Source organism: Amblyomma americanum, chromosome 10, assembly GCF_052857255.1.
Source record: "Amblyomma americanum isolate KBUSLIRL-KWMA chromosome 10, ASM5285725v1, whole genome shotgun sequence".
NCBI lineage: Eukaryota > Metazoa > Arthropoda > Arachnida > Ixodida > Ixodidae > Amblyomma > Amblyomma americanum.
In genome coordinates, this window is record NC_135506.1 from 126,036,683 (window position 1) to 126,049,319 (window position 12,637).

Below are 12,637 nucleotides of genomic sequence, written 5' to 3' on the forward strand. Positions count from 1 at the left end.
AGAGAGAGAGAGAGAGAGAGAGAGAGACAAGGTAAAGTAGGTAAATGAGGGGCCCGTTTGACAAACTTATGAAGGGAGCGAACAGTCACCGAAACCAAGGTGCATAGGGGAACGTTATTTTTTTATTTTTTTAATGTGTTGTGCTTATCAGTGGGATTATGTTACTTAGATTAATTAATCGCTTAAACAAAATTATTCATAAAGCAGCAGAAAAAACAACTATGCCGCCGGTGGGATCCGAACCCACGACCTACGAATATCGCGTCCGGTGCTCTTACCAACTGAGCTACGGCGACGGCTGTCCAATCTGCTGCGTTTGTGGGTATTTGTGTTATTTTGGTGTACGCGAACCTTGAGAGTGTTCACCAGCGCAACCCTCGTCCATAGCGGCGGACGTAGCACGTCCTGTAATACAGCGAGCCCGACGTGAAACGTCATCTAACGGCGAGGGCAGAAACTGTGCGAGAGCCCGCTTAAGCATCCTGTGGCATCAAGACTGCCAGAACCGAGACCCTCGTTAAGCTATTAGCAGACAAGGTAAAGTAAATGAGGGGCCCGTTTGACAAACTTATGAAGGGAGCCAACAGTCACGGAAACCAAGGTGCATAGGGGAACGTTATTCTTTTTTTTAATGTGTTGGGTAATATTACTTAGCGCAGAGGGCATCCCGCCAGTGGGATAATATTACTTAGATTAATAAATCGCTTAAAGAAAATTACTCATAAAGCAGCAGAAAAAACAACCATGCCGCCGTTGGGATCCCCTTCGGTGGGATATATATATATATATATATATATATATATATATATATATATATATATATATATATATATATATATATATATATATATATATATATATATATAGACAGTAGCCAAACTGGTCAGGAGGTTAATGAGAGAGGCATTAGCGCACAACACTGGGACACCCTGCCAGAAACGACAGATGTAAGTAATGCTTTATTAGCAGCAATGCAAAGGGAGAAAGCAGCTGCTGATTCAATTCAATTCAATTCAATTCTTATTATTATCATTTCTTCAGTACAGTACATAACATCACTGTCTGGATCCTTAGCCAAAGGCTAGTTATGGATCCATGCAATAAAAGCAAAGAGATTAGTGAGGACAAATGATTTCTACTGCATGCCAAAATAATACACATAAGAATGGTGGAAAAATGCAAAGCGTACAAGCAAGATGGTTCAAATTACAGAAATACAAGAGGGCTCATGACAGAAAAACATATGAAGACAGGAACAGCATTTTTTATACAAAATAAACGCAGTTGCCTTAGAAGTGATTATTCAATGACATATGAATGGCAAACCCAACATAGACACTACAGAGAATAATAAGAGACAATCACTAAGCGATTTGCATTGTAAATCAGGTAATTATTTGTGACAGAAAAAAGGTCTTTAGTGAAATATAAGGATTGGACGTTGCAAAGACTGCACAGGGGATTTTATTCCAAGTTTTTACCCCTTGATACTCGAAGCGGCGCTGGCCATAGTCATTGCGAGATGTAGGTACCAGAAATCTTCCCTGTGCTGCTGAACGGCTGTTAGTTGGGGCTCTATGGAATGTGTTCAAAGGAAAGGGGGAGGTGCCGGAGAGGTCTCTTAGTACGAGTAGTGCAACGCGAAAATCTCGAAGCTGCAATGCCGGCATTATTTGGAGTCTAAAAAACAAAGGGCGAGAAGGCGTATATGGTGTTGTGCAAGTCATTATTCTCAGTGCCCGCTTCTGCAGGCGTAAAACAGGTTCAATGTAAGTGATGTAAGTGAACCCCCATGATTCTATACAGTAAGTTAATTGGGACTGAAAGAAGCTAAAGTATATTGTTTTTAGTGTGTGTATTTCGAAATGTCGCCGAGCTTTGGCCAGAACGAAACATGCATAAGATAGTTTGCTACGCAATTTTTCGATATGCGGTTTCCAGTTTAATGCAGCGTCTAAGGTTACACCCAAGTACTGAATAGTCTTAACTTCTTCAATTTCTTTATCTCCTATCGTTGTTGCGGAGCAGGTATTCTGGTATTTTTTATAAGGGGATGCAAATATAATATATTTAGTCTTGCCTATGTTCAAAGTGAGTCTATTTGTTAAAAACCATTTATTGACTCTCTGAAGTTCTGAGTTTAAAGTATGCTTGGCTGTTTCAACGGAATTAGCGGTCACCAACAATGAGGTGTCGTCGGCGTACATAATGGCACGGGTATTTATTAGGCAATCGGGTAAGTTGTTTATGTAAAGTGTAAAAAGTATAGGCCCCAGTACTGAGCCCTGCGGAACACCTACGGAAATAGAACGCGAACTTGACGCGTGTTCGTCAATAATAACACACTGCCGTCGACCAGTTAAATAGCTTCTAAAGAAATTGAGTGATACACCTCTGAACCCATATCGTTCTAGTTTCTTGCATAAAATATCGAGATCCACAGTGTCGAATGCCTTCTTAATATCCAGGAATACACCAACAGAAATATTGTTATTATTGAGTGCTTCATTGATTGAGTTAGTTATAGAAAGCACAGCCGTGGTGGTCGATCTAAATAAATTTCTGAAAACCATGTTGGGACGTTGACAGAATGGCATTTTAAGTCAGGAATTGCGTAATTCTTCTAGCCAATAGTTTTTCAAACAGAGTGTTGATACAGCTAAGGATTGAGATCGGCCTATAGTTTCCGAGTTCATTAGGATTCCCACTTTTGTAGATAGGGACTACCTTGGCGAGCTTCAAAATATCAGGATAGATGCCGGACAGAAACGCTTTATTAAATAAAGATGCTAAGGTGGCAGCTAGGACGCCACTGTTGTTTTTAATTATGGAAACCGGAATACCATCGAGACCCGTGGCCTTAGTAGCATCCATTGAATTAAGTGCACTCATTACTTCATCACTGCTTATTTCTATAAAACCGAAGGTCTTTTCAAGATACTCAGGCAGAGAAGGTTCGTCTGTGAGACCCATACTTAAACGTAAATCAGCACCCACTGAGCAGAAATGATCGTTAAACTGATCTGATAGCAGGTGTTTATCTGGGGAAAGGGCCAGGTCAGGAAGTATTCGGTTTGATGGAGTAGGCTGAATTATCGAGTTCACTGTAGCCCAGAGTTTCTTAGAATTGCCGGCGCATGCGTTTATTTGGTTACTAAAATATAGCTTCTGTACACGCATGGTAGCAACAGCTTTATTTCTATGAATCTTATACTGAGCACTATAATATGCGTTCCATCTGTTTTGTTTCATTTTGGTGTGCCAGTGGTCGCGCGTTTTTATCATATTTAGCACAGCTGCTGTCATCCAAGGGCACACTGGATGTGTATAGTACGTTTTTTTCTGCGTAAAACTACAATCATTTATCACAGCTTTGACTCTATAGACAAGGCTGCAGCAGTGTTCATTGGCATTCATATCGGCGAGGTCTGCAAAGCTCATTTCAGAGAGCCTGAGTGCGCATTTTTGATAGTCAATTTTCTTCCTAAGCTCGCATGTGCTGTCAGAAGTTCTACGGCTATCTCTATCGTCTACGCGGTATAAGAAGGCAATCGCGAAGTGATCTGCCACTGCTGTATCATATGCCCCAGCCAAATAACTAGGTGGCACGAAATTGCATATCACATGGTCGAGGCATGTCGAGCTGGAACCTGCGATTCGGGTCGGAGTAGAGATAAGATTCGTAAATCCATATGAAAATAACTGGTCAGTGTATTCGCTGTGGTTGGCACCTAAAGTATCAATATTAGTATCGCCGACGATGATTGCTTTTTTGTTCTTATCGGTTACGTGTATAAAAACAGATTCAAGATCATTCACAAACTTACTACGATCTGCGTGGGGGGCTCTATAAACAACACCAACCATGACACCCTCAAGTTCAACAAATAGAAATTCCGAACTGCTACTGACGGATGCGTTAAGATACGGACAGTCGCAGTGTACAAGGGTCTTTTTAATGTACAAACCTACCCCTCCTCCTCGATTGTTCGAAATGCGGGGACGGGACAGAAATACATAATTGGGAATGTTATAGCTTTCACCGGGCATCAGCCAGGTTTCTGTAATGGCTATAACATCGTAAAGAAAGCTGTGCTCTGCTATAAACGTACAAAGGCCGTCAAAATTTCTAGCTATGCTCCTTACATTGCAATGCAGTATGGTGCGTGATTCATTTAACGTGAGAAATTTATGAGTGGTTCGTACAGTCAGCATTTTGAATGAACTAGACTATAAGGCCGAGGTCGGCCTCTGTAGAAATTTGGATCACGTCCGAGTTGTCTGCTTCTCGCGCCAAAATCCGGCCACGAGATACCCATGCATACTTCCAGTTGTGAAGTTTCTTCGCCGCTATAGCCCAAGCAAGCAACACTTTACACTCTGGGCAAAGATGTTCGTTTACGAACACGGATGTTGATCCAGAAATGCCAAGGTCCGATGTGATTAAGCGAGTTTTTTTTGCCGATTCGAGCAGTTTATCACGGGCATCACTTGACCTGAACTTAACGATGATATTCGATTTGTTCCTGTCTTTTGTTGGCACTCGATGCACGAGGTCAATATCGTTCACCGTTATTTCCGCTCCCACCTTCGTGGCAAGAGCGGAGACAATGCCTGTCAGTGACTCGCTGTCAGTAGTAGGGATGCCTTTTAACTCAAGGTTATTTCTGCGACTGTACTGCTGAAGTTCAGTTAGCTCTGCTCTAGTACGCTGCAGCTGTTTCGAAAGTTCACTGTTTTCATGCTTTAGATACTTCTGCTCTTCCTTAAGCTCGCTTATCTCCCGACGAGCTTCGGCCAGTTCTTTCTTAAATTCTTCAAAACTTTCATTCATAAATTCGACTGATCCCCGCAGGGTGCCAAGCTCATGGTTCAGGTTACTTCCCAAGGCTTCCAACTTGCTGTTAAGCTTCACAAGAAAACTTCCAACTTCTTTCACAGTAGTTGGAGCCCTGTCGAATAGCTTTTCTCTCTTTTCTTTCGTGTTAGACGCGGTACCGGACCCTTCATCATCACTCATTGCTTTAGGACGACCCAGGCACAAACTACAAAATGTATGTACAAGTAAAAAGTATTACAGACCTGTAATACGAAAAGTGGGATGAGCGTCGGGCCGATGCGTTCGTGCCTGAATCGTCCTCAGCAATGCTTCGTCCAGGGTCAGGAGTTCAGCTTTTATACGCCCCGCTGCATCAGTGCGCCACAGTCGGAGAGCTGGAGTATGCGCACATGCGCCGACGCAGTAACCACTGGGCCCGGTGTGACGAAGTTAGTAAAAGCCAGCAAGTAGCGTTGGCAATCGATGGCACGTGTTGGCGAACCGGGAAGCCGCGACGGTGATCCAGACAGCCGGGCCAGCTGTAATACGAAAAGTATAAGCATGGAGACGTTAAGGACTTGAAAAACTGCAGACGAATCAGCCCACTGCACGTTGCGAGTAAGGTATTTATTAGGGTATTTGCGATTATAATCAGGACAACCTTAGATTTCAATCAATAAAATGATCAGGCAGGATATCGTGAAGGGCACTCGACATTAGACTATATTTAAAATTTCAATCGCGGGATAGATAAGTGCAGCAAGTGGAATCAACCGCTATATATAGAGATTGCAAGAAAGCATTTGACTTGGTCGAAACTTCAGCATTTATGCAGGGGTTCCGGAATAAAGGTGTTGAAGTGCCTTGTGTAAATATAATAGAAGAAATATATAGCGGGTGCACAGCTACAGTATTCCTTCCTAAAAGTCAGCAATAAAATTACTGTAAAAAAGGGTGTCAGGCAGAAATACACTATCCTGCCAATGCTAATCACTTCCTGTTTACACGAGGTGTTCAGAGGCCTGGGTTGGGTACAGTTGGGGTTAAAAGTTAATGAAGATTACCTTATAAATCTGTGATTCGATAGTGACATTGGTATCCTAGGTCACTCTGGAGATGAACTGTAAAGCATGATCAATTAGTTAGACAGGCAGAGGAAAACGGTTGGCCTAAACATTAATATGCAGAAAACCTAATTAATGTTCAACAGTGTAGCAAGGGAACAGCAGTTAACAATTGGTAGCGAGGTGCTGCAGGTGGTAAGAGAATGCGTTCCCTTAGGGCAGGCAATGACCACAGATCCGGATGAGGAGACTGAAATAACTCTAGAAACGTTATTGGATGGAGCGCATTTGGCTTCTTTTCTCAGGCCATGATGGCAGTTTACCAATATCCCTCAACAGAAAAGCATAAAACCAGTATCTTGTATGGGACAGAAGCGCATTTGGCTTCTTTTCTCAGGCCATGATGGCAGTTTACCAATATCCCTCAACAGAAAAGCATAAGAGCAGTATCTTGTATGGGACAGAAATGGAGAGGCTAAGTAATAGTGTTGAACCGAGTTTGAGGAGAGCGCAGCGAGCGGTGGTAAGAAAAATCATAGGTTTAGCATCAAGCGAGAGCAAGAGTACAAAGTCGGTCAGAGATAAAAAAATTAGTTGTGGCTTAGCAGCGCTATACCAGCGAAAGCTTTGTTTGGCAGTTGTTTTTGCTTGGTCAGGCGTCCCTTTGCTTTTCTATATAACTTGCATGACCAGCAATGTCTTTGGGATCGTCAGACCGGCCCGGCACCGCCGATACACAGTCTCAACCGAGGGCTGGGTATCCATGCCTGAAATTCTGAACTGATTCACGAATGCGAAATCAAACGGAGACCGTTAGACAAGTTGTTTTCACCCATGCTTTCGACAACTTCAAGACAAACGCGCACATCACAAAACAACGATTCGTTTGGTACCACCCGCATCCCTCTGCGGCCAATGGTTTGCCCGCCAGGGCTCTCCGAAGGTCGAACCACTTACAGTTTTGAGGAGGTCGTCGGCATGAATACCTCACACAAGCCAGGCTTCAACTCGACTAACAACTTCGTGCGCAAATTTCTTTGACAACGCTCCGAACCCTCTGCGCCAAACGGATCGGCGACAATTTGGTCACGAAAGGCTACCTAATGTGTTACCAGTCTCAGCACCCGCTTAGACGGTATTAGCGCGGCGCCAGCAGAGTTGCGCTTTAAATCATGACTTGTTCCGCGGCGGCAGAGCGTTTTTGCAATCGTGATATAAATCCCAGTGCTTAGGTTTCTACGATCCTTTTTTGTTGAGGCTTTAATTTTGCTCTGTCTTATCACAGCGGGGGGGGGGGGGGGGGGGATTCGAGTGGGCGGCCTGCTTGTCCCGCACCCCCCCCCCCTCCCCCCCCCCCCCCGCCGCCACCGGACACGGGCCGGTGTGGTTTCGGCTACTAGACTTTGTTCCAGTGCAACGCCACCGGTGGGGATGGGCATGGCCGGGACCCATCCTCTGGGGATGCGAACCCTATGCGAGTGGCCGCGACTCCCGCGCAGCTGAAACGGGTCATTCCCTTTTTAATGTACTGGTGCTGCTTTTGTTGTTCTTAGCTCCACACAAAATAATTTGAAGGTTTATCGCATATTCTTAGAAGCACCCTCTAGTGCCTATGCCGCGGAGCTTGTAGCATTCCATTCTGCGGTTGCATTTGCTATTAACAGCGCTCCTTCTTTGCCCGTTCATTCACTGATTCTATATCTCTGCTTTCTGCCCTGTCTTCAGTTACTTCATTTAACCCGACTATTATTTACGTTAAGAAAGATCTTTATCGTTTGTCTTCTGTTGCCCCATCTTTTCTCTTTCATATCTGGGGTCATTCCGGAATGATTGAAAATGAGTTAGCCGACTAGGCTGCTGGTAGTGCTGTGCAATATGGCCATTTACACACTTGTAACCTTTCACGCCGTTGAGTGCGTTCCCGTTTACACCATTCTTCACTTATTTTATGGCGAACTTATTGGCAAGAAAATAATGGTGGCACAGAATTATTTAACTGGATCCCTGATACGCTCAATATTCCTTCCATTTATCTACCTAGGAATTCTATTGTTACTTCCCTCACTGGGCGTGGTAGATTCCCTTTCTACATTACACAAATTGGCCTATCTCTATCTTCAACTTGTTCATGTGGTATGTTGTGCGAGGATGTCAGTCATTATTTTCGAAATTGCATCCTTACAGCTCCTTTCGTTTCCCGTTTAAAGTCTCTCGGCTCATCTGACATTACGCCGTCTACTTACCCCTCTCTTTTGAATAACCTTGCTGCCTGCGCTGTTCTGATTCAAATGGTTCATGTCATAAGCAGCACAATTCCTACACATTCCCGAAGAGTTTCTTGTGTCACTGTCATTTCTCCTGCAGAATCTCGGCACAGAGGAGCGCTATGTGTTCCTTTGCTGTACATGAATGCATCTCGCTGTCGTCTGACACTGTGTTTGGACGAAGTGTGCCTGCGACATTGTCTGTGCTGACATTATATGTGGCACATTATCTCTGCCTCTTACTGTTCTTTTGTGTTTGGACCAACTGTGCCCGTTACATTATCTGTGCTGCCATTATCTGTGACATTATCTGTGTATCGGACTTTTCTGTGACTTTGGGTTTTGAAGTTTTTTTTTGTTTGTTGTTTCTATTTTCCTGCTTTTCTCTGTAAAGCAAGTCCCTTTTCGAGCCTATAGCCGTTTTTGTGCTCGCTTTAAGCTCGGTAAAGCGTTGCTGCTCCGAGCTCCCTCTCTCTTTCATTTATGTTTTTGTTGTATTTTTTTCTGAGAGAAGCAAAAAAGGTAAAAAGGCCAGTTGCGCCCGTCAGGTCCGATGCCTGAGCGGAGGCAGGCCTGGTTATATTACCAGGCTGGACCCATGGTATCCGGCACGCAAGTCATGTACAAATGTCAAAAGGTTTTCAAATACATGCTATCTCCCTCCGCATTTTGATACCATCTCGGCAAATGCTCTGCGCAAAATATTCTTCTTGAGGCGTGCACTACGGTTCGCTACTCATGAAACACGTTTCCTTGCGTATAACACTATTGTGCGGCCAATCTTAGAATATGCCGTAATGATCTGGGACCCATATACCAAGATTAAGATTAACAAATTAGAAAGGATTCAAAAGAAAGCAGTAAGATTTATTTATAATTCCTATTCTATCACTAATCTTATTAAAAAGAGTGGCTTACCATCCGTTACTGAAAGAAACCATATCTGTCGTTTCAAATTCTTTTTCCAGTTAATTCATGGGCAATACAACATTGACATCTCGAAAATTGTTAGTTACTCTAGTGGTTATGCAACACGCCTGAGACATTCTCTTTCCGTAAAACCTTTATCCACAAGAACGAACTGCTACAAATATTCCTATTTTCCTAGAACTATTACCGAATGGAACAACCTTGCTGGTCAATAGTCGAGGAGAATAATTTGTTCCATTTTGAGACGGTGCTGCAACAAGTGACGAAATTTTGAATGTTCGGTTGATGAGTAATTTGTTGAGATTTACTTAATTATATGCTTGGCTCTATGACTGCAGTATATATATTCTGAGGTTGTGAAACGATACAGTACAGTGTGATGTACTAATTTCGTTGCTGTGACGCCTTGTCTGCTGTATTTCCTTTTTTTTTGTCCTTTGGTGTTACACAAATTATGTACCCACCTGCGATGGTCTTGTTGTTCAAGACCGCAGTATTTATAAATAAAAAAAATGCGAGGGCGGCACGTTTGGCTACCGACGCGCCGGTGTCTGGTTCCGGAGAAACCCGGTCCGGGCGGGGGTTCATAGTAGCCGGGCTCTGACCAGCGCTTCGAGGAAGTGGTCTTATACCCCTGTCATACGCAATTCCTTTCAGGTCTTTCCAGCAAAGGCACCATTGTTCACCAAAGAAGCGAACGCTGAAAGGAGCAGCGACGCAGCTACACGGTGCAGCCCAAAGGTGAAACGGTCCTTCAGGCTTAGCACCCGCTGCTCTGCTCGAGGCGGCTGAAGTGAGTGTTTTAAAATTAAAGTGGCGTATTCTGCTCATTCGATGAGCTCAACAATTTTTTATTCTAATTCCTTAAAAGAACTGCAGCAGCTACACTCATCAGCAAAAGCAGGTTTTGTGTATTGCCTTGGCCACCAAGGGCACTCGATATTGCTGCAACACGTTCACTGTCATGAAATCTGGGCATAAAATATAAACACGCGTACAAAAAGCAGTCAGGCACACTTTTCGTATTAAAAAAAATCTTTTCGAACATGCTGGCTGCATCCATTTTTTTATTGCTTTTACTTTTTGACGTTGAGTGGCACTGCGATCGCAGGTTCTTGAAAGCCGCGCCTTTGGGCTCCAAAGGCCTTTGACGGGTGCTTCGCCTCCAAAGCCCTTAACGGGGAAGGCGCAACATTTGTGCTGTGTAGCTGCACACCTTACGCCATTGGTTATACGGACCCGATTCTCAAAGGCTTTTGCGGTGTCCGCGTGACAGGGGTAATAGGCCGGCCGCGAGGCCGTAAAGATCGTTGCGGGACGCGGAGGAAGGGGTTTGTCGTAGGACCTGTGCAAATACCGTTGATGTTGTGGAGTAACGGCGGAGTAGGCCCGGGTCGACTCACCCTAAGCCACGTTCTTGGTATGTGGCTCCGGTCAGCCCTGCCTTGAGCACTCCTTCCAGAGAAGGTGTAGGGCAAGCTAGGGAAGAAAAGTGCATGATTGGTTGGATGGAAGCACAGGTGGGTCCCCCCGGAGGTGTTAGGTCATGGAGCCGATGAGCAGAGGGTCGATAGGCTGACGACCTAAGCCTGTACTGGTCGGATCGCACCACACATACTTCTGGTGTATGAAGAACCGTGAAAAACACTCGACGGCAAGCTGGGCGGTCCGAAACAACCGCTGTGTGTCAGAATAACCGACGGCCTGGTGTGCGGTTGGCACGAACTGTGGAACCAGGTGTCGTGGAGGGGACTCAGGTAGTTAACCCCGTGGTCGGTCTTCCTGTTCCCGGCGTTCGGAGCCCTTTGCGTTTCGTGGGTGGTCGGGCATCCCGAGAGCGGGGACCGCAACATTGGGCAATCTTGACTCCCTCCCTGTCCTGGCCAGACAGGCCATTAATGGAGTCGAGACATTCGAAGGATCTGAATGAAAAACTCCCTGTCCGCATTCAGCTCTAAATTCCGATAACCTATTTATCCAACCCCTTCGGCTACTTCCCAGGCGAGATCAGGGGAGTCTCCCCGAAGCCGGCTGTTGGTCGCGATAGTATCATTTTCATATTGATTTCTTTCCACCCTCGGTTGGCAAAATGAAATTTACCCAGGGCCACATCATTCATGTTGTTATTGGGATTATACCCGTGATACAGTAGTGGTGCGGAAAAGGCCATTATACTTCTTCATTTTGTTGCCTCAACATACTGTATGTCCTATCACAGCCACTCAAAAAATAACTGCATGAACAAATAAAGGAATAGCAATTAAGCTCGGTTATTAGATTCAGCCAATCAGAGCAGGGCTTTACGGCAATTTTTTTCTGATTACTTTTTAGATTAGGTGAATTTGAGTTGTACAATATTTAACTGTTCCTTCTCGAGCGGTTTTCTGCGCCGCCCAGACGAACGCCTATTTGAGGCATTTGGCTAATAAGTCATTGCTCAAGCTTTGCGAGCAAGGTATTAGGACACTGACATTTGGTTAGCAGGTCAGCATTTCGACTGCTTGGGGCACGTATCGTTTTATGTGGGGTCAGATAATTGATATTAGAGCCCTTACATGTCAGAGAGAATTTTGATTGACGAGCGGCAAATTTCTTTAGTTCGGCCAAAGCAGACTTGGCAGACGGGGCAGCGAACGGGACAGCTGGAAGCTCATACTTCAGCATTCATTTACGGGTGCCTACATGGTTCATCGACAGGCTTCTCACGAAGCGTCTAGGGTGCGGCTGTACTGGCGACATCGCAGTCAACCATCCTGCATCGCTGTAACCACGTGACTGAGCGTCACCATCGGTTTTGCTCAAAAGGACGAAGCCACCATTCTCGCGGTCACTTGGCAGCCGGCACAGCGAACGGGACAGCTGGAAGCTCACACTTCTGCATTCATTCACAGGTTCGAATATTATAGTTTTTCCTTTTTTTGTTTTGTTTCTATGCCCCAGCTGCCAATTGTCGTCTGAAGTTTTGCGTGAGGCTTTGAAGTTTTGTACGAGCCTGCGGTAAAACCTTCGCTATGGGAGGACCCGACATTGCTGACCTGACGCGCGAATTTTGCGAAGAAATACGGGAGTTGAAAAACTCATTGGAATTTGCTAGCAAACAATATGAAGACCTCGAGGATGAATGCACCGAGGTTAAGATGGAAAATGCCGCACTGAAGGCAAACCAAGAAAAACTGCCCCAGGAACTGGAAAGAGTAAAGAAATCGGCGCATGAAAATCCCCAAAATATCGTGGCGCAGGACCAGTCTTCCCGGATTAAGAACATTGAACTAAAAGGAATTCCACATGTAAAGAAAGAAAAACTTTTCAGTATTCTAGACAAGGTTGGCAACGTGATTGATGAGCCGATTAGCGATGAGGATATCGACATATGCCACCGTGTTCCAACACGCAATGCTTCAGCCGAGCCGAACATTATGGTGGTGTTCAACAGTCGAACAAAGCGTGATGCAGTATTCGAAAAAAGCACGCAAGAAACGTTTCACGGCGGAGAAGCTAGGATTTAAAGATGAAGGCCCAGTGTACGTGAATGAACACCTGTGCCCACAACTGATGAAATT

The 12,637-nt window shown here is 44.8% G+C and overlaps 1 protein-coding gene across 2 annotated transcripts in view; it reads right to left on the reverse strand.

Annotated features, from left to right (window-relative positions):
• LOC144106403 (uncharacterized) overlaps positions 1-12,637 on the reverse strand; it is a 563,571-nt gene that overhangs the window by 522,646 nt on the left and 28,288 nt on the right. The window contains exon 3 of one of the 2 annotated variants that reach the window (XM_077639208.1): positions 5,083-5,358. The exons of the other annotated variant lie outside the window; for it this stretch is intronic. The gene's annotated coding sequence lies outside the window, so the exon portion shown is untranslated. The remainder of the gene's footprint in view (positions 1-5,082; positions 5,359-12,637) is intronic. 2 annotated transcript variants of the gene reach the window in all.